At 43.7% G+C, this 23,023-nt stretch overlaps 1 protein-coding gene and 1 long non-coding RNA gene across 1 annotated transcript; one reads left to right on the top strand and one right to left on the bottom strand.

Annotated features, from left to right (window-relative positions):
- LOC310691375 (vomeronasal type-2 receptor 26-like) overlaps positions 1 to 23,023 on the bottom strand; it is a 460,470-nt gene that overhangs the window by 71,776 nt on the left and 365,671 nt on the right.
- On the top strand, positions 20,386 to 20,822 carry LOC310691476. Its single transcript, XR_014518501.1, has 2 exons — positions 20,386 to 20,548; positions 20,659 to 20,822. It is a non-coding gene; the product is annotated as an uncharacterized lncRNA (long non-coding RNA).

The raw sequence follows: 23,023 nt of genomic DNA, 5'->3' as shown, positions 1-23,023 counted from the left end.
GATAACTAATATTATCAAATTTCTACACCACTGCTCATCCGGAAAACACAGGATGGTTCACATTGGCAGAGTGTGGCCCCAGCCAAGATGAGAACTTGTAAAAAATTCTCTTCCTGCTGCTTTCTGGAAGTGGGAAACAAGGGACCTATAAAAGTGTGTGTGGCCCAGAGGACTTCTTTAAATGATGGACCCACTTCCCGCTGGTGGAGGCAGTGCTCTGAGCATATTCTCAGTTTAGATCACCTCTCTTTATCGGATTCCCACCACTGGATGCAAAGTTGATTCAAATTCCTTTCTAAAAAGCTTTCTATTTAAATAGCTCCACCTACACCAAGTCTTCAGATGCCCACCTGGACCTAGACTGACAACTAGTCACTCCAGAGGGAGGAGTTTCTCTCTGCAAGCAATGAAGGCCCCCTGTTTTTCCTGTCTTTGTTAGCAGTGCCACTGTGTGAGTATCTTCCAGAAAAACATTTTAAAAAATCAAATATTACAGATGGACAAATTGCATGTTAACCAAAATCTTGTTGTTGTCCTTAGATGTCCGCTGCAGTGTCCAACTTGTGGAATCTGGACCAAATATTGTGAATCCTGGAGGGTCCCTGAGACTAACCTGCACTCTCAAAAATAATTTCTGGGAATGGGTCATTTCTGGGGATTCTGTCAAAAATAATTTCTGGGAATGGGTCCGACAGGCTCCCGGAAAAGGGCTGGAATGGATGGGCCAGATAAACTGGAGTGGCGGCAAATGGAAATTATACTACAGCCCATTTTCTGAAGGCCGAATCACCCTGACTGCTGATGCCTCCAGAAATAAATATGACCTGGAGCTGAGATCTGTGACAGCTGCAGACACGGCTATATATTATTGTGCCCGCAGGACACACAGTGAGATAAACCAAAGAAGAAACTGTACAAAATGGTAGAGGCAACTTTTACTGGGTGAAGTGGTGAAGTGTAGGAGCAGCTCCTAAAATTCTTTCCATTTCTCACAAGGGGGCAGCAGTGATTTAAAGACTAAGAAGCCATTGACCACAACTGAAATAAAGTCTGAAATAAAGCCTTGTGTGGTGTTTTGTGGTTACAGCTGTGAAGCTGAGTATTTTTTCCCCTCAGCTGCCTCAACTTCACTGGCAGCATTCGAGTTTGATTCCCCAAGAGACATTTTCATAACTTTCTATCCAGAACCAAAAAACCCCAGCTCACCATCATTTCCCAATCTATAGACTATAATAATAAATAAATAATAATAACAAATATTTTTTATTTATACCCCACCCTTCCCGGTTCAGAAAACTGGGCTCAGGGCATCTAACAACAAATTTAAAACACTTAATTGTAAAAACAGCATAAAATACAGTATAAAACATGAATAAGAATAAAATTCAAAAATCAATTTGGGGAAAATACATCTAATAAGCATTAGATAGCCTTCAGGGCTAGCTGGCTGAATTAGTCCTACTTGGGCCAGCGAGGAGGCCAGGGGAGAACTAGCTGCGGGGTCTCAGAGTGAGTAAACTTCATAAAAGCGGAGGGGGGAGGAAGATCAGGCTGAATTCAAATTAAAGGCCAGGTGGAATAGCTCTGTCTTACAGCCTGACGGAAGGAGGTTAAATCCTGAAGGGCTCTAGTCTCATGGGACAGAACATTCCACCAGTTCGAAGCCATCACTGAAAAGGCCCTGGCCCTGGTGGAGAATAGTCTGACTTCCTTAGGGCCTGGGACGTCCAAACTATGGATATTCTGCAGGGCATACCAGGAGAGGCGGTCCCGTAAATACGAGAGCCCTAAGCCACAAAGGGCTTTAAAGGTCAAAACCAGCACCTTGAACCTGACCCTATACTCCACTGGGAGCCTGTGTAACTGGTAAAGCACTGGGACCCCGTGAGGAGCCTTGCTGCAGCATTCTGCACCCACTGGGGTTTGTAGGAAAGTTTCAAGGGCAGCCCCGCATAGAGCGAATTACAGTAATCAAGCCTGAAGGTGACTAGACAGAATTGCTATTCTATTCCATACATTCCAGCTCTGCGACACACAGAAAGGGGCATACAAATCTGTGTAAAAATTTGTGTTAAAACTATGCTAATTCATATCTATAGATGCACATTCAGATATCATAGAAATAGAATTAATAGCACTATAGTGCATCTTACCATTGTGTCTGTATATATATTTAACACTGAACTTTTAAGCTGAATCTGCCTTCCTGCCTCTTACTTTGAATGCATTTTCCCACCACATTGCTCCCCATTAATACAGGTCCACTATCTCTCAAGCTGTGTCTACTGTGTATGTGCAAAGAACAAACGTTGCTAACGTGTTTCTCTTTTTATCCTGAGCTTTATGTAAATGCATGGACAGCTTCCTGTTCCACTGGGTCATAACACTCTTTGAGCCCCATCTCCATCCAGAACCACAAGCACTGTGTGATTGACATCCCATTCCAAGCCACTTTTCCCAAAGCAAGCAAAAGGAATGATTCCTTTACTTCAATTAGTTTGTTTCCTGGCAGTCTTCAGAGGTTAATATTACTATTTAATTATCCTCCGGCATGCAAGGACACACTTGCAGTTTATTGATTAGACATGAATCCATAAGATTAGAGCTTTATAATATCTCTTGCTTTACAGGTATTCAATCACAGTACCAACTGGAGGTGTCAGGAGGCGACACCAAAAGACCTGGAGAGTCTCTCCGCCTCTCTTGTCGAGCTTCTGGCTTCGACTTCAGCAGCTACTGGATGAGCTGGGTGCGACAGGCTGCTGGGAAGGGACTGGAATGGGTGGCATGGATGCGCCATGATAGTGGAGAAATATACTATGACAGCTCTGTGACAGGACGCTTCACCATCTCCAGGGACAACCCATCAGCCATGCTGTATCTGCAAATGAACAATCTGAAACCAGAGGACACGGCTATGTATTACTGTGCAAGATTACACAGTGAGAGGAAGTCTGGCAAAAACATCCTCTTCTTGCTCATGGCAGTGCTCCAATTTGTTCCTTTGGACACAACTGATGGTGGAAACAAGTAGCAGGGACATGAGTCAGGACATTAGTAGATATTCAGACTTTTGAAACCAAAACTCCACCTAATTGAGGCTTCTTTCCCCCGCATTGATTAGTCAGAATCTTCCGGAAAGCAGAGCAGGAGATGCAGGCAATGTCACCTCTATTCCTCTTGAGCATGAAGGGGAAAGTGCAGGTGGGCATACAGGGTGCATCTGTTCCTAGGTGAGGTGAGGTGAGGCCATTTGCCATGGTAGGGAGACAAATGTTGCAGCAGCATGTTAGCCAGTTTCAGGGAGAGAGAGGTGGACTGTTTCAATCCACTTTGCTCCAAAGTGTCCCTGTCTCCAGATTTGCAGTCCCACTTTCCTGCTTTGTGAAGCAATGTTGGACTTATTGTTTCTGGCAGACCATCAGTATAATGGACAGAAGGGGATAGCCATGTTAATTTGGTTGGAAATAAAACAGACCATTTTCTGACATGATGCCTGAACACTCAGAATTGAGCATAGCTGGGATAAATCAAGATCAATCTCATTTTTATTTTTTAAAAAATTGTGATATCAAATTTCTACACTGCCCCTCATCTGAAAATCACAGGATGGCTCACATTGTAATTTCGTTGTCCCCGAGAGGGGGCAATGACAATAAAGTTGTTATTATTATTATTATTATTATTATTATTATTATTATTATTATTATTATTATTGGCTTCCACCAGGTCCTTGACTAATGGATATTCTAGCTGTTTTTGTGAGAGGGGTGGTTACTTTTTTTTTTTTTTGCTTCTGTTTTGACTATTTATTTGTGCCTCTATCGTGTGAACCATCCTGAGGTATTTTGATGAAGGGCAGTATATAAATTTTATAAATAAATAAATAAATAAATAAATAAATGTTGATCTGATGGGGGATGTTGAGATGCTGCATCGGGATTCCCTTAAAAACAACAGGTATGGCAGGTGCCAGCAACCAATTCCTTTTTTGTTTGAGCTGATAATTTTATTATAACAAGACTTCCATCCCGGGCCTCAGATAATCTCTGCATGGACCTGGTCCCAAGTCCATACTTTCTAACATTTCTCTGAAGAAAATAGGGATATCCAAAGGAAAAGTGGGATATTCTGGGATCAAATCAGGAACTGGGATGGATTTTGTAAAACTGGGACGGTCCCTGGAAAGTAGGGTCTGCAAGTCATGTGTTTGGTATACAAGCCTAAACAGATCTGCTCCGTCAAAGACTCATGTTGCTCTTTTATCCTGACCTGCATGTAAATGCAGAGGCAGCTTCCTGTTTAAAGCAGCAGCACACTCTCTGCCCAGCCCACAGCCAGAGGTAGAACTGCTGAACCACTTTCCAGTCAGTTCCTCTCAGAGCAAAAGAGGGAAACAAACATGACACTTTGGCTTCAGTTTCTTTTTGTTTCAGCAGTTTGGGGAGGTAATTTTATTCCTGCTTTGAACAAAGATGACTAGTATAATGTAGGGATTCATATGTAGCAGATCTTTCAAATATGGCTTTCCCCCCTTTCTAGGTGTCCAATCAGCAGTCCATCTGGTAGAGTCTGGAGGAGATGTCAAAAGACCTGGAGAGTCCCTCCGCCTCTCCTGTCGAGCATCTGGATTCACCTTCAGCAGCTATGAAATGAACTGGGTGCGGCAGGCTCCTGGAAAGGGACTGGAATGGGTTGCAATAATATGGCCTGGTGGTAACCAACAATATTATGCAGACTCAGTGAAAGGGCGTTTCACCATCTCCAGAGACAACCCTTCAAACATGCTGTATCTGCAAATGAATAGCTTGAAATCAGAGGACACTGCTGTTTATTACTGTGCAAGAGACACAGTGAAAGGATGTGAATCTGAAGCCAGACAAAAACCTTCCTTTGCCAGTTGTCTGGACTGGTTCAGCTGCAACCACAAAAAACTAAATGAAGAAGTGTGGAGATGGAAGATAAATTGTATTGATTTTGTTGGCACAAATGAGACATGTCTATTGTTCAAAATGGAATGCTCAGAGTAAGCCTAGGCTACATTCAGACACCACTTTACAGTAGTGCCCCGCAAGACGAATGCCTCGCAAGACAAAAAACTCGCTAGACGAAAGGTTTTTTCGTCCGCGATTTGCCTCGCAAGACGAATTCCCCTATGGGCTTGCTTCGCAAGACGAAAGCCCATAGGGAAATCTCCGGGGACCTCTTTTAAATGCTAGCGGTGGGGAGCAAAGCCTTTTCCCCCCCTCCGGCCTTCAGAAGAGGTCCAGGAAGGCTGGCGGGGGCCAAAAGGCTTTGCTCCCCAGGGCCAGCATTTTAAAAGCAGTCCGGGATAGCAGGGAAGCGCTTCCTGCTATCCCGGACGGCTTTTGAAGGCAGGAGAGATCCGCGAAGCCTGGGCGCGCTGCGCGCAGGCTTCGGGATGCCGGCAAGTCTCCGCCAGCAGCGGCAGAGCTGCCGCTGCTGGCAGAGAGATCCGCGAAGCCTGGGCGCGCTGCGCGCAGGCTTCGGGATGCCGGCAAGTCTCCGCCAGCAGCGGCAGAGCTGCCGCTGCTGGCAGAGAGATCCGCGAAGCCTGGGCGCGCTGCGCGCAGGCTTCGGGATGCCGGCAAGTCTCCGCCAGCAGCGGCAGAGCTGCCGCTGCTGGCAGAGAGATCCGCGAAGCCTGGGCGCGCTGCGCGCAGGCTTCGGGATGCCGGCAAGTCTCCGCCAGCAGCGGCAGAGCTGCCGCTGCTGGCAGAGAGATCCGCGAAGCCTGGGCGCGCTGCGCGCAGGCTTCGGGATGCCGGCAAGTCTCCGCCAGCAGCGGCAGAGCTGCCGCTGCTGGCAGAGAGATCCGCTGGGAAGGAATCCCTTGGACCACCGCCGGACTTCAAAAGAGCTTCGGGAAGTCCAGCGGGGGGCCAAGGGATTCCCTCCCAGCCGCCCGCATTTAAAAGCATTCCGGGCAAAGCAGCGAAGTGCGCTGCTTTCCCCGGAGTGCTTTTAAACGTGGGCGGCTGGGAAGGAATCCCTTGGACCCCCGCGGGACTTCAAAAGAGCTTCGGGAAGTCCAGCGGGGGGCCAAGGGATTCCCTCCCAGCCGCCCGCCTTTAGAAGCGCTCGGGGGAACACCTGCCCCCGCCGCCCCACTTCGGAAAGCTGTTCCGAAGTGGGGCGGGGGGGGGCGGGGACACCTGGCCCCGCCGCCCCACTTCGGAAAGCTGTTCCGAAGTGGGGCGGGGGGCGGGGACACCTGGCCCCGCCGCCCCACTTCGGAAAGCTGTTCCGAAGTGGGGCGGGGGGGGCGGGGACACCTGGCCCCGCCGCCCCACTTCGGAAAGCTGTTCCGAAGTGGGGCGGGGGGGCGGGGACACCTGGCCCCGCCGCCCCACTTCGGAAAGCTGTTCCGAAGTGGGGCGGGCAGGCGGGGACACCCGCCCCCGCCGCCCCACTTCGGAAAGCTGTTCCGAAGTGGGGCGGGGACACCTGGCCCCGCCGCCCCACTTCGGAAAGCTGTTCCGAAGTGGGGCGGGGGGGGCGGGGACACCTGGCCCCGCCGCCCCACTTCGGAAAGCTGTTCCGAAGTGGGGCGGGCAGGCGGGGACACCCGCCCCCGCCGCCCCACTTCGGAAAGCTGTTCCGAAGTGGGGCGGGGGGCGGGAACACCTTCTGAAGGCGGGCAGGGGGCGAAAGTCTTTGTCCCCCCTGCCTGCCTTCCCAGGGGCTTTTAAATCGCCCCGGACAGCGGAGAAGTCCTCCGCTGTCCGGAGCGATTTTAAAATGCCGCTCGCCAGCATTTTAAGATAGCCCCGCACAGCGGAGAAGTCCTCCGCTGTCCCAGGGTTTTTTAAAATGCTGGGGGTGGGAAGAAAAGCCCTTGTCCCCCCCCCAGCCTTCAGAAGAGGTCCGGGGACAGACTGTCCCCGGACCTGGTCTGAAGGTGGTTTCCCTAGGAACGCATTAATTGATTTTCAATGCATTCCTATGGGAAACCGTGCATCGCAAGACGAAAAAACCGCAAGACGAAGAGAATTGCGGAACGAATTAATTTCGTCTTGCGAGGCACCACTGTATTCTATTTCTCCAGCAATTCATTTCCTGCTAAGTTACACTTCTTATGTGATCTTTTATACAGTGCAAAATTCAATTCTGGTAATCAAGGAGAATCTTGTTGTTGTTTAGTACTCATTCCCATATTGATTGCTTCCATGAAATGTCTATTTGCATGTTTGCAACTCTGTTAGCTCAGAAGATTGTGGCAGATTTGAGCTATAATTTCCCCACTGTATTAATGGATTACATAATGTGATGAAATTTGGGGAAGAATTCTGAAAAACCACTTTTTGTTCTTGATTGAATAAAGAAGCATCAGAACCTCGCATGCACTTAAATGGTGGTACCCAGTGTTATCGGATGTTGTGTCACACTGGCATGAATGAAATTTAGCATGGCATGGTTGTTTATTTATAAAAAAGCTGCAGTTCCATAATGCAACAGGTGCAAAAGGAATATTAGAAATCAGGAAAAAAGCACCAGCTATCCAATTTGAACTGTAGTAGAACATCAGAACAAAAATAAAATAAATGGGTTTCTGAACAAGAATAAACCAGAGGTTTTATTCTTCACTTCTCAGTTATATAAACTTTTCACATATTGGTTTAGGTTGCTTAGGATGTATGAACAAAACAAAATCTATTAGCATATATAGTAACAACCCAAGCGGAAGTCTTGAATAAGCCCATGGTATCAATTTCCATTAATACCACATTGGGAATATATATAAAAAGGAAGTGATGCTCTATATTTTCCTCTTTATTAGCTGCTCCCTGCTGTTCATGTCAGGCCTCAGCAGAATAATGTAGCATTTTGGGGAAAATATACAGCCCAGTAGCCCAGCACTGGAGGCCAATATAGAGAAGATCTCCACAGCCACCATGTATTTCCCCTTGGTGCTCAGGTAGGTTGGGACAAATGACAACCAAACACTGCAAAACATCAACATGCTGAAGGTGATGAACTTAGCTTCATTGAAAGTGTCTGGCAGTTTCCTTACTAGAAAAGCCACCGTGAAACTAATGATAGACAACAGTCCCATGTAGCCCAGGACAAGATAAAACATGGTGACAGAACCTTCATTGCATTTGGCTACTATGATTTTGGTTAATGATACCTTGTCAAAGTCTGGGAATGGGGGAGAGATAGCGAGCCATACTACACAGATACCTGCTTGAATAAGAGAGCAGGAGAAGACAATGGAGTTGGTCAGTCTTCTACCCACCCACTTCCTCATGTTGGAACCTGGTTTTGTAGCCATGAAAGCGAGAATCACAGTGACAGTTTTGGCCAACACACAGGAAACAGCAACTGAGAAGATGGTGCCAAAAACACATTGACGGAGAAAGCAGGTCACCTTACTTGGTTGTCCGAGAAACAATAACGAGCAGAGGAAGCAGAGCAACAGAGAGATGAGCAGGGTATAGGTGACATCCCGGTTGTTGGCTTTGACTATGGGAGTATCTTTGTGTCTAATAAAAATCACAAGCACTAAAGCTGTGATCACTGCTAAAAAAGCAGCAAGCATAGCAAAGCTGATCCCCAAAGGTTCTTCAAAAGAGAGAAAATTTATAATCTTGGGAAGGCATCTTTCTTGATCTTTGTTTGGATACTCGTTTTCTGGGCATCTGAAACAGTCATCCATGTCTGATGGGAGAAAAAAATGTTGCTCACATAACTTTGCTTATTCTATTGTTGACTGAGGTTTTTCTTTTGTCCCAGGGATCTTTGACCTGCCAGTCTCTGACCATTAGTTCCCAGTGTGAGAGCTGGTCTTGAAGAAAGGCATTTTAGTATTATCTAACTATTCTTCTTCTTATCCTTGTTCACCATCTGCATCTATGTTAATTAACATTTCCAAGTAACAGAGGAAAATACCACTAAAATATCAAACATAAATATTACGCACACACACACACGATTTTTTCTTATCAAATGTTAGGAAAAAATAGTAATTTGAGACTGATGTGATGTGGCAAACTGAATTTAAGATTCATCCATCTCTTTTAAAGGGATTGGAGAGCTTTTCTTTTTTTTAGACAACACATCTTCGTACTGTTTAAAGGAAAATACCCCCTTCATGGATCACTGCCTTGCCGTGGCGAAGGGGCTTGAATAACTCAGAGAAGCTATGAACTATGCCGAGCAGGGCACCCAAGATGAACAGGTCATAGTGGAGAGTTTTGACCAAACTTGATCCACCTGGAGGAGGAACCGGCAAGCCACTCCAGTATCCCTGCCAAGAAAACTCCATGGACAAAGACAACAGGCATATAAAAGTTATGACGCTGGAAGATGAGCCCCTCAGATCGGAAGGTGTCCAACATGCTACTGGGAAAGAGCGGAGGACAAGTACAAGTAGATCCAGAGCTGATGAAGCGTCTGGGCCAAAGCCGAAAGGATGCTCAGTTGCGGATATGCATGGAAGCGAAAGGAAAGTCCAATGCTGTAAAGAAAAATATTGCATAGGAACCTGGAATGTAAGACCCATGAACCTTGGTAAGCTGGATGTGGTCAAAAATGAGATGGCAAGAATAAATATTGACATCCTGGGAATCAGTGAACTAAAATGGAAGGGAATGGGCGAATTCAGTTCGGATGACTATCATATCTACTACTGTGGGCAAGAAACCCGTAAAAGAAATGGAGTGGCCCTCATAGTCAACAAAAGAGTGGCGAAAGCTGTACTGGGATGCAATCTCAAAAATGATAGAATGATCTCGATACAAATCCAAGGCAGACCTTTTAACATCACAGTAATCCAAGTATATGCACCAACTACTGGTGCTGAAGAAACTGAAATTGACCAATTCTATGAAGACTTACAAGACCTTATAGAAGTGACACCAAAGAAGGATGTTCTTCTTATTATAGGGGATTGGAATGCTAAAGTAGGGAATCAAGAGATAAAAGGAACAACTGGCAAGTGTGGCCTTGGAGATCAAAACAAGGCAGGGCAAAGGCTAGTAGAGTTCTGTCAAGAGAACAAGCTGGTCATCACAAACACGCTTCTCCAACGACACAAGAGACGACTCTACACATGGACATCACCAGATGGGCAACAGCGAAATCAGATTGATTATATTCTCTGCAGCCAAAGATGGAGAAGCTCTATACAGTCAGCAAAAACAAGACCTGGAGCTGACTGTGGCTCAGATCATCAGCTTCTTATACCAAAATTCAAGCTTAAACTGAAGAAAGTAGGAAAAACCACAGGGCCAGTAAGATACTATCTAAATCAAATCCCTTATGAATACACAGTGGAAGTGAGGAACAGGTTTAAGGATTTAGATTTGATGGGCAGAGTGCCTGAAGAACTATGGGTGGAGGCTCGCAACATTATACAGGAGGCAGCAACTAAAACCATCCCAATGAAAAAGAAATGCAAGAAAGCAAAGTGGCTGTCCAACGAGGACTTACAAATAGCGGGAGAGAGAAGGCAAGCAAAATGCGAGGGAGATAGTGAAAGATACAGGAAATTGAATGCAGATTTCCAAAGAATAGCAAGGAGAGACAAGAAGGCCTTCTTAAACAAGCAATGCAAAGAAATAGAGAAAAACAACAGAATGGGAAGAACCAGAGATCTGTTCAAGAAAATCGGAAATATGAAAGGAACATTTCGTACAAAGATTACCATAATAAAGGACAAAAGTGGTAAGGACCTAGCAGAAGAAATCAAGAAGAGGTGGCAATAATACACAGAGGAATTATACCAGAAAGATATGGATGTCTCGTATACCCCAGGTAGTGTGGTTGCTGACCTTGAGCCAGACATCCTGGAGAGTGAAATCAAATGGGCCTTAGAAAGCACTGCAAATAACAAGGCCAGTGGAAGTGATGGTATTCCAGCTGAACTATTTAAAATTTTAAAAGATGATGCTGTTAAGGTGCTACACTCAATATGCCAGCAAGTTTGGAAAACTCAGCAGTGGCCAGAGGATTGGAGATCAGTCTACATCCCAATCCCAAAGAAGGGCAGTGCCAAAGAATGCTCCAACTACCGCACAATTGCACTCATTTCACACGCTAGCAAGGTTATGCTTAAAATTCTACAAGGAAGGCTCAAGCAGTATGTGGACCGAGAACTCCCAGAAGTGCAAGCTGGATTTAGAAGAGGCAGAGGAACCAGAGACCAAATTGCAAACATGCGCTGGATTATGGAGAAAGCTAGAGAGTTCCAGAAAGACATCTACTTCTGCTTCATTGACTATGCAAAAGCCTTTGACTGTGTCAACCACAGCAAACTATGGCAAGTTCTTAAAGAAATGGGAGTGCCTGATCACCTCATCTGTCTCCTTAGAAATGTCTATGTGGGACAAGAAGCTACAGTTAGAACTGGATATGGAACAACTGATTGGTTCAAAATTGGGAAAGGAGTACAACAAGGCTGTATATTGTCTCCCTGCTTATTTAACTTATATGCAGAATTCATCATGCGAAAGGCTGGGCTGGATGAATCCGAAGCCGGAATTAAGATTGCCGGAAGAAATATCAACAACCTCAGATATGCAGATAACACAACTTTGATGGCAGAAAGTGAGGAGGAATTAAAGAACCTTTTATTGAGGGTGAAAGAGGAGAGCGCAAAATATGGTCTGAAGCTCAACAGCAAAAAAACGAAGATCATGGCCACTGGTCCCATCATCTCCTGGCAAATAGAAGGGGAAGAAATGGAGGCAGTAAGAGATTTTACTTTCTTGGGCTCCATGATCACTGCAGATGGTGACAGCTGTCACGAAATTAAAAGATGCCTGCTTCTTGGGAGAAAAGCAATGACAAACCTAGACAGCATGTTAAAAAGTAGAGACATCACCTTGCCAACAAAGGTCCGTACAGTAAAAGCTATGGTTTTCCCAGTAGTGATGTATGGAAGTGAGAGCTGGACCATAAAGAAGGCTGATCGCCGAAGAATTGATGCTTTTGAATTATGGTGCTGGAGGAGACTCTTGAGAGTCCCATGGACTGCAAGAAGATCAAACGTATCCATTCTTAAGGAAATCAGCCCTGAGTGCTCACTGGAAGGACAGATCATGAAGCTGAGGCTCCAATACTTTGGCCACCTCATGAGAAGAGAAGACTCCCTGGAAAAGACCCTAATGCTGGGAAAGATGGAGGGCACAAGGAGAAGGGGACGACAGAGGATGAGATGGTTGGATGGTGTTCTTGAAGCTACCAGCATGAGTTTGATCAACCTGCAGGAGGCAGTGGAGGACAGAAGTGCCTGGCATGCTCTGGTCCATGGGGTCACAAAGAGTCGGACACGACTAAACGACTAAACACACACACAGGAAAATACAATTTTGAGTCATTTATTATCCTTGGTGCAGCCAAGTTCCCAGTTCTTCAGCACATGCATTTACCATAGTTTTTGTATTTTTTTCCATCATGTGATGACTTTGGACTGTGTAAACTAACCTTGACCTATGAAAATCCCAAGATGCATATGTATTCACATTCCATTAATCTTTTATCTGTAAGATATATTGCAAGAAATTTAATCTCCGTTTACACTGGTCATATTTGCAGCAATAAATCACCCACCCTTTTGGTGTGAAATCTTCCCTTCTGCACACTGGGCACAGTCATAGCAACAAAATTTCTCTCCCTCATTCTTTTTCTTCTGATAGCCAGGGGGGCAGGAGTCACTGCATACAGAAAGGGGCGGTACCTATCAATAAACAAGACAATCAGATAAATTCAGAACGCTTTTGATCAATAACTGCTATACAAAGAAACAACTGATCAGTCAGCATAGAAGAATGCAAAACATGGCAGATGGCATGAGTTAGCTAGTTCTTTCCAAATCATGGCAAATGCCATTTTTGCAGAATTGTATTGGTTGAAGGCAACCTAACAATTAATGAAATGACATTAACTTCTCCACAGGTACTTAATCCAATAGGAACTGTTTTTGACCAGCTTGGTGGTGACCATAAACAACTTTCTTCATACTCTCCCACAGTCCAACAAAATTTCATTATTCATAAGTGCTTCACTTCTGTACAAAATAGTTGTGAGCAACAGATACATTTTTCACTTAATAAGAGTCCTTCAATGTCAGATCAAAGTCCCATCTAGACCAGCATCATCTTTGCATGGTAGCCACCTGGATGCCCATAATCATAAGTGAGAAGAGTGCAGCAGCACTCTTCTCACTTATGATTAACAGCAGCATAGATCCAGAGACACACTGCTTCTAACACTGTTAGTAGAACATAGCCAACGTGTTTAGCAGCTTTCAAGTTACATTCTCCATTATAAATGCACACAACACATATGCGTACACTTACATACGCTTCAGGTTACATACGCTTCAGGTTACACACTCCACTAACCCAGAAATAGTGCTTCAGGTTAAGAACTTTGCTTCAGCATAAGTACAGAAATTGGGCTTTGGTGGCACGGTGGCAGCAGGAGGCCCCATTAGCTAAAGTGGTGCTTCAGGTTAAGAACAGTTTCAGGTTAAGAACGGACTTACGGAATGAATTAAGTACTTAACCCGAGGTACCACTGTACAGACTGATCTTGGTAGAGCTGTTCACAATCCATTTTCAGTGTTTAACTGTTAAAGCCCTAAATTACTCCCCCCCCCAGTTGCTTTCTTTGTAGGCCCTTTCCCATGACCCTGTCCCAGCTAATGAAATGAAGCAGAGGAGAGGGCCTACTTGGTGGTGGCACCCCACTTCTTGATTCTCCTCTCCAAAGAGTTTTGCTTTGCCCAAACAATATTAACAGGTAAGCATCTTCTTGAATACCTTATTGTTCTCTTCCTTCTGGTGCTTCAGCATTTCCCACCAAGTTTCCTTTGGACAGTTTCATGTTGTCCTTAAATTGTTCATGTGTTCATACAGATTTTAGATGGAGTTTTGCTGTTGTGATTTAATGTGTGGAATTATCGCTTGCATTCTGTATGTTAACAATTTTTGTGAACCAGCACTGGAGCTGTTTAGTATACAAATGTGATATTGGGATAGGTGATAATGGGAATGTAAGAGTCGTTGTAGGCTTCACCAAAGGAAGCATACAGCCCCAATATCATCCATTCTGCTGCATGGAACACACACAAACACACACCAATATGCCCAAGAATACACAACCTGGTTAAAATTTCTGCTCCACACAATTGATGATTCATTGATGGTGAAATCTTTCCCCTCAAAGGCACTGGGATTCACGTGTCCCACCTTTACTCGAAGAAAGGAGGTGTTTGGAAATATGACCATATTGGTTAAATCAAATCCTGCAAGCAATTCCCCTTTATTATTAAAAGCCACTGTTTCCCCAGCAGCGTTGTTAAATGAAGTGCCTTGAAGAAATTGGTGGAGCTAATTGACAGGGGGAAAGAAGACATTAGTTTTATATAACTGATGTGCTGAGAAAGGTCTGCCCACATCAAATAAATAACGAGACCTTGAAGCTTAGTATGGGTGCACCACCAAGACCCTGCATAGATCTTGTCCCCATCTCTTCTAGTCTCCTGTCCTTTCAGGAGAAGCTTTGATGAAGCCATCCCCTGATGTCCAAGATGCCTTAGCAGGTTCACCAAAAGTTGTTTTCATTTTTCTTCCCCCTCTACTCACATTCTATCTGCATGGCATGAAGCTACATACAGATTATGGTCTTCAAATAAGAGTTTTCTCCAAGTTAGTACATCATAGGTGAAAAACGGCTATATATCCATTCACACCCAATGAAGCAAAGCATTCCCAGATGGCTGACATAACAGGTGATTAGGTCTTCCCACACTATTGGGTGGCTAGATGGTTGGGGAGATGTGCAAAGCAGCCCCCAAATTACTCACTGACAGAGCGGGTGAGGCAATTAACACTATTTCAGTGGTGAAAGACTAGAAATTTGCAGCTCACTTTTCCCATGCTCCACGTATAGGTAGAAATGTGAACCCTCCCGTGACTTTCTCAATCATTAATATGTGCATAATTTCTACAGGTATTCAAGGAGAACACATTTTGATGCCTTTTCTCTATGTATGAATGCATTCCTGGCAATGAAGCCATTCTGTGGTGGCAACATTACCTGCCAGGGCTGGAGATCTTGAAATTCAGACCTTTTCCTCCCCACCATCACTCTATCTTTCAATGTAGATGAGTTCATGGAATGCAAAGCATGTGCCACAGCATAGACAGCATTGTAGACACTGTAACTATGACCTGTCATGTCCATTTCAAAAACAGGTCCAGGAAGACTCTCCAGCCTCTCCTGTCCAATACATGGTCTATCTACCTCCAGTGTTAGGCTGGGGTTGGAAAATGTACATCCGAATGCTTGTTCCCAAAATCCTTGGAGAAAACCATCTCCTCGTCTCCAATAAGGTTTTATGTTGTGGAGATAAGCCTGAAATCCTAGATGTCCACTTGCATGTATAGCAAAAGAAATAGCCCCCTGGAATATTTGAAAATTACGACGTGTTATAAAGCCTGTTACTGAAAAATCAATCTGGGCTGTTGTAATCCAGACCTTCCCAACAGATATATTTCCTCTGTATTCCAGATCTGCAATTGGCACTAAAGTGCTCAGCCACAGAAGGGTCATGCTTTCACCATAGATAATAATTGCTCTAGCTTTTCTATCCATGAAAGAATGATAAATGTTTGATGCCATATCGCTCAGAATATCAAGGGAAATGAATCGTCCTTGTTTCTGGAGCCTTTCTGTGAAAGCTGAACATATCCCGTGCTGAGAAAGCAGTGGCTCCAGGTTCTGCAAGAAATGGTCTCCACTGTCATCAGCAGCAGCTAGGAGCCCAACCCAGGTCCATCCAAAATGTTGAAGCAACTGGATAATCCCACTGTACTGATGGGTTTCGCTTGGGACCATGCGGTAAAAGGAAGGGAAATTCTTTGTGCTACTTTCCTCTGGGGCAAATGAGCCGAATGTGAGCTGAAAGAAAATGCACAGAGATGGGTTGCAATTTGTGGTGGGCACAAACCCCTCACTTACCTTTCCAGAATCTTTGCATAGAAATGAAAGTGGTGCCAGAGCTGTCCTGGGTGCTTTATAGAAGCTTTTATAACTCAGGGATTTAATTACATGCAAAAGAAGGGGTCCTACTCTTGGAAAAGTTGGGTCTTGCTTTTTCAATATCCAATAAGGCTTTGTTTTTCTGCAAGTCATTTTCAGCCTCTTCCTGAACCACAAAGGCAGTAACAGGATGACAAGAGGAGAGCATATCTTCTCCATGAACAGATGTTACCTGTGGAATCTTGTAGAGAGTTAAGATGTCTGCCATGTGGAAAGAAATATCAGAGCTCATTCCCCCAATGACAGCTATGAGTTTTTTCTGAGTGCCACATTTGTAGTTGGGGATAAATCTATGTGGATTGAAGAGATGTCATCCTTGCATCATAGTAGCTGTCACAGATGTGGAACCCAAGTGTGACATTGGGCAAGATTTTTGGGTTCTTGTTGACCTCGTTTACAGCAAATGCCAAGGCCAAGGCATGCTGGTAAGACTTTGTCACTACACTGCAATGAGAGTTACATTTTCTTTCAGTGGAGAATTCTAAAGCAAAAGAAATTGTTTTGTCACAATACATTTCTGTTCAGGCTTTCTGTAAAGCAATCTAATTCAGCCATGCAAGACCATCAAGTTCCTGCCACCATGGGGGGGGGGGATTTGCAGAACAAACTCAACAATGCTTGAGAACTATAGAAAAAGAGGGTTGGTTATGGGGAAGATGGAAGAAATGTTGGTGGGGGAGAGGGGATAAAATAAATTAAAATGATGGATCACATTGACATGGATAATGAATGACAATTTGTCCTCCAACACCACAATGCCCCATTTGGGACTGAAGGACGAAATTTAAGAAATGTAAATAACTGAATAGAGATGTCTGATGTTGACATATTGCTTATAGGCGTCTTCTGCGGATTCTATTTCTTACCATTTCTAAGCTGTCTTACCTGATATGGGATGGAAGGTATCTTACCTTGGAAGATCGAAGCCCAAATCATTAGAAGGATGTTGTTCGAAGGACACTTCAGGGAAAAAGAAGATGATCTGAGAAGAGATGGCGCCAATGAGGAGGTCCCCAGGCTCATACCATTCATGGGGAACAGGAAGGGGGTCATTTGTTGGACATTTCAGGGTATCTACTTTGCACACCATGTGGGGCAGCAGAAGCAGAAACACGACTAATACCACCATCTGACAGCAATTTTCTCTAGATGAAGATGCTGCTGTGTCTATCTGCAGCCTTATTCCTGACACTACCCTAATCAAACAATGTACATCAGGATATAGCTGACTCTGCCAATATGCCTGGTGAAGAGAAGAATATCACCTTTAAACTTAATATCTATACGCTTGCAAAACAAAACAAATCAGATGGTACATGTGATAACAGGGCTGTGGAATGAAACTGATGGGATCCTGGTTTCCTCTTGCCCTCAATCCTACCTCTCAATGACAAAACTGGTGGGATTTATTGAGCTACTTCTAGGTTGTTTTTCCTACTCCCTTCCAGAAAGTTCGTGGAGATTTGCCAAGGAAAATGAATGGCAGTGAGCCAGATAATTACAGAGGAGGTAACTACCCCTGGCGAGGAGTTTGGTTTCTAAGGGATGGCATGTGTTTTGCTCTCTCCCCCCCCCCCACCACGCAACTTGTTTTTTTAGTGCAACAGTAACTGGGATGGAGGTTCAGGTGACCACAGCAAAAAAAACAACAACCCAAAAAAACACCAGTAGGACAGCTAAGCCCAACACAAAGGAGAAGACAGAAAGAAGGATGGAATATTTGGCCTAGAACTGATACAGTTTTGAACTCCTTTCTATGACAGGAAATGTCAAGTGTCTCTTCCCATGGTTCCTCTCAATATCTTGACTGATTTGGGTGTTATTTGCTTGTGGATATTGTACATATGAGAGTCACTCTTTTTTTCTTCATATATCTGCTACCTACAATACTGACATGGTCTTTCCACTTAGAAATATTTCAATTATATACCTCTGTGAAGCATTTTCAGAACTGCATTTTACACAGACACACAAAATATACAACAGAAGATGGACCCTGAGATTTTCCTACAGGACAGAATTGAGGGAACATAGAAAGCTGTCTTATTCTGAGTGTTCCATCTAGTTCTTATACTGAGTGCTCCATCTAGTTGTCTACTCTGTTTGGGAAATTTAATTTCCCAGGGTGCCAGACAATCCCACTTTCCTGCATTTTTCTCCTCCGTGAAAGAATGATTGACTCACTCACCTTGAAAGGACCACTCATCCTCGTGGTCTTTCGATAGATTAGATTTTTTTTGTCCTCTTTGTGTGGGGGTGGGGGTATTCTTTGTTCCTTTCTTAATCTCCCCCCCCCAAATTATTTTTTTTGAGTGGTGGCATGTGGTTTATCATTTGTTAAATAATTGTGTTATACTTTTCTTATGCCTACCATCTTCATTTGTCACTTTTTGTTCTGAAAATTCATTTTTTATATTACAGTACTCTCGTTTTACTCAACATCTCCATCCTGGCTTGTCCCCACGCTCCTTCACCAGTGCCTGTTTGCTTGCCCCAGTTTTTTACCTGGCAGGCAGGATGGCAGCCTGCCTGTGCCTGAACTATCAGATATGTCACAGTGGGAGTGCTCCTCTCATGAAATATTTGTGGTACTTGGAGACAGTTGTACCCCTTTTGCCAGTTCACGTGACTGGGCTGAGCAGAGTTATTTAAGTCCCCTGTGTCCAGTCACATCCATGCCATGACACTTTTGGGGGACTTACACTGGTCGCAGCTCAGCCAGCATCTTCTAAGACGAGATGATCAAATTAAATCAGAATAGCTTCAGCTGAACTGGAGTTGAGGAATTAACATCTCTGAAGATTCATCACATCCTACCTTGCTAACCCTAGTAGCCTTTGTCACAGGATTGTCCCCTAAGTAGCTATTTTAACTGAAGACAAAGATTAATAGAATTTGTACTCACTTCAACACAATAATAACTCTCTGCAAGGTTGTGGGTCCTCCCCTTTGTATTTTTGTGTTCAGGCAATGTCCTTTAGAAGGCGTCCCAAGGGCCCTAGGAATAACCAGACCTTCCTCTCCAAGGGAAAATTGATTCTCCATCCTCAGAGAAGCTGATGCCAAGTCAGAGTCCCCTTCTCCTCCATTGTGGGGTATGGAGATGAGGGATCCTAAACCTTTCCAGTCCCCTAACACCTTGCAAACAACAGCTAGTGATTGTGAACTGGTGAAGCTCAAGTCATTTCCTGTCCTGTAGTTTCCATAAGACAGGTGTGTGTGTGTGTGTGTGTGTGTGTGTGTGTGTGTGTGTGTGTGTGTTTAAAAAAGTTCAACCCCAACAGCATACGGGTCTTTTGAAGGGACAGGTGAACTCTCCATACCCCAGTCTTATGAGTGCAGCTTAGAATAGATAGATACATATATTGTTGTTCTTTTTATCTTTTAAAAGCCACTGTCTACTGTCCATATTTTTTTTATAAATTACTTATCGTTGATAATGATCCAATAGTAATAACCTCCCTTCTTATTCTCACTGATATATGCAAAGTCACAAGAACTTGGACTTCTTGCTTCAGCCCTTAGCATCACACCTCTCACTTCACACATAATGCCTGGAACAGCGCATTAAGTCCCTTTCAGAGCCAGACCATCACACCACTAGGCGGTCTTTATTGCCAATGTTCACTGCACTAGTGGCTTCATTCTCGTGTATGTATGGCTTTACATCTTATTCTTTCCCTCACCCAATATGCTTTTCATGTCATAATTAGGGGCTCTTGCCTTTTCTATCTCATCTTTCCTGTTCCCATTCCAGGTGCCCTCACACAGGTTGTACTGACAGAGTCGGATCTAGTATTGAAGAAACATGAAGGATCCCATAAACTGACCTGTGCTGTCACAGGATTTGATATTAAACACTACTATATAGACTGCGTCCAGCAAAAACCTGGAAAAAGCTTGGAATGGCCTCTTCACTACTATAGTGTTGGCAGCAAATACTACTACTCTACAATCCAAGGGGCTAAACTGAGATTGGAGGATTGATAGCTGGTATAAGGACCCCCCAAATGTCTGTTCTAGGGGACATGGCAAGACCAGGACAAGATGGGAAGGCGGGAACTAGTCTCAATCTTTATTCCTTTTGAACCAGTCTGATACATATATTCTTTTTTTCATTATTTAACAAAATCTACTGGTGTTTTTTTAAAAAATCATTTTGTAGATTACCTATGTTACCCATTGAGTTTTATACCTTTGTTTACAAGCAGTCTATGTAATCTGTGGCAGAGATGTTTTAAATGCACACTTGATGAAAAGACGATATGGTTCCATATTATATTGGCTCCTCCCCTCTTAAATTCACTGATTTATGCAAAGATGCAAAAAGGAGTGTCCTTCTTAGGCCTTCAAAGGCTCATGCCTCACACCGACTTCCTGCAACGGAACATTAAGTCTCTTTCTGATCCAGACTATCCCACCATTATGCTGTCTTTACTGCCAGTGCTCATTTTCCTGGCTGCTTCTTTCCCATGTATGTTGATGTCTTTTTCCTTCCTTATTTCATTCATTGAGAGTTTCATGTGACAACTGTGGGCTTTTCCTTTTCCTATTTCAGCTCTTTTTCTTGTGTTCCTATTCCAGGCATCCGTACACAAATTGTTCTGACCCAGTCGGATCCAGTACTGAAGAAACCTGGAGAATCTCACAAACTGACCTGTGCTGTCACTGGGTTTGATGTTAACAGCTACGCTATGGGCTGGGTCCGACAAAAACCTGGAAAAGGATTGGAATGGCTTGTTCGCTACTATAGAGGTTGGAGCAGTCAATATTATTCCCCTACAATTCAAGGGCGATTCACAGCCTCAACAGACAGCTCCAACTTCTATCTGCAAATGAACAACCTGAAAGCAGAAGACACGGCTGTCTATTACTGTGCGAGAGACACAGTGAGTGAGATCCCACTAGACCTCAGACAAAAAACCCTTCACTGCATTTCATTTTATGACAAACAACCAGAGGGGGCAGCATAGGGTAACAAACCAGAAAGCCACAAACCAGAAATGACTGATGGTCCACCGATTTCATTTTTTGACAATGCCCCAGTCTGTAATGAGTTGCTGTAATTTTGTCTGCTACAAAAGAACAGCTCTGAGACAGTGCCCTCCCCTCATTTTCCCCACCTGTGCCTTTTTCTGAGAGAGTGTGTCAGCTTCCTTCCAAGACAAAATATATTTTCCTTTAACAATGTCCAGAAAGGCAGTTTTTCTAGTGTAGTTTTTCTCATGATCTTTTGTGCTGTTGGAAACTGAACCCACTGATTAGGCTGCAGTTGTGGATTTTCTTTTTTATTATAAAATATTTATTAAGATTTTCAATATATTACAAAATAAAAATAGAAAAAAGAAAAATACAAAAAAAGAGAGTTAAAAGCAACTCAATCTTTCCATTACTTATTTTTCATTAGCTTGTTTCCCGGACCTCCTCACGCCTCCCTTTTTTGTATTCCAGTTCGGGTTGTTGGTTCAGCAAACCCTTCCCCTCTTTGTTATCCTAATCTTTAATCTTAAAATATTGTAACATTAAATTTTTACCTGTTAGTAATCCATTTTTCATATTCCCTTATAGTATTGCAGCTAGAAACCACTTAATTTCTATCCACCATCATTCTAACATTAATTAATTTTACAATATTTCTGTAAATAGTCTTTAAATTTCTTCCAATCTTCTTCCACCGACTCTTCTCCCTGGTCCCAGATTCTGCCAGTCATTTCCGCCAGTTCCATATAGTCAATCACCTTCATCTGCCATTCTTCCAGAGTGGGTAGATCTTGTGTCTTCCAATACTTTGCAATGAGTATTCTTGCTGCTGTTGTGGCATACATAAAAAAAGTTCTATCCTTCTTTGGCACCAATTAGCCAACTATGCCCAGGAGAAAGGCCTCTGGTTTCTTCAAGAAGGTATATTTAAATACTTTTTTCAGTTCATTATAGATCATCTCCCAGAAAGCCTTAATCCTTGGGCACGTCCACCAAAGGTGAAAGAATGTACCTTCGGTTTCTTTACATTTCCAACATTTATTATCGGGCAAATGATAGATTTTTGCAAGCTTGAATGGGGTCATGTACCACCTGTATACCATTTTCATAATATTCTCTCTTAAGGCATTACATGCCGTAAACTTCATACCTGTGGTGCAGTTGTGGATTTTCTGTGAAGGCCTTCTGATGCAGATTTCTAGGCCTAGGCAGATTGATTGAAGGGAGGTAGGGCATAACCTTAACCCTACAGATACCAACCAATGAGGTTGTCCAATCCTCACAATGCAAAATTGGTCCTTTAGTGTGGCGGATCCTGCCCTTTGCAACTCCTCACAATTATATGTCAGACAAACACCTCTATTGTCTTTTCAACAATTGCAAAAGACATTCCTCCTTCATCAAACATTCTAAATTGAGGCATTTATCCCAGTTGGTGAGAACATTGGACATTAATTGATTGGAGGTGTATAGAAGTGCTTTTTAGCTGGCTGTCCTCGAGCAGAAGACACTTGGATGAATGGGGTCACAATGGAGAGCATTACCCAAATCCACTCAGCTGGAGACATGTCATCCTATCTGAGCTGCCCGGGTGCAGCAGGAATCCAGGTGGCTGAACTGAGTCTGGGGCACCTAAGGCTGGCATCAGGATCCCCAAATGGCTGTTCTAGGGAAAATTGCAAGATAAGGACATTACTGGAAGGAGGGACCTAGTTTCAATTTTTATTCCATTCGAACCAGTCTGATACATATATATATTTATTTATTTTGCAACATCTACTGTTCAATTTTTAAAAATCATTTTGTAGATTACCTGTGTTACCCTTCTAGTTTGAAACGTTTGTTAGAATGCATTCTTTATAATCTGTGGCGTAGATGTTTTAAGTGCACACTTGAAGAAAAGGCCAGAGATATGATTCCATCGTAATATACTCCCTTCTTATATTCGCTGATTTATGCAAAGCTGCAA

The sequence above is a fragment of the Podarcis liolepis genome (assembly GCF_965112155.1).
Source record: "Podarcis liolepis genome assembly, chromosome: 13".
Classification (NCBI taxonomy): domain Eukaryota; kingdom Metazoa; phylum Chordata; class Lepidosauria; order Squamata; family Lacertidae; genus Podarcis; species Podarcis liolepis.
The sequence above is the reverse complement of the archived record's forward strand: the minus strand, read 5'-3'. Positions and strand labels throughout refer to the sequence as shown.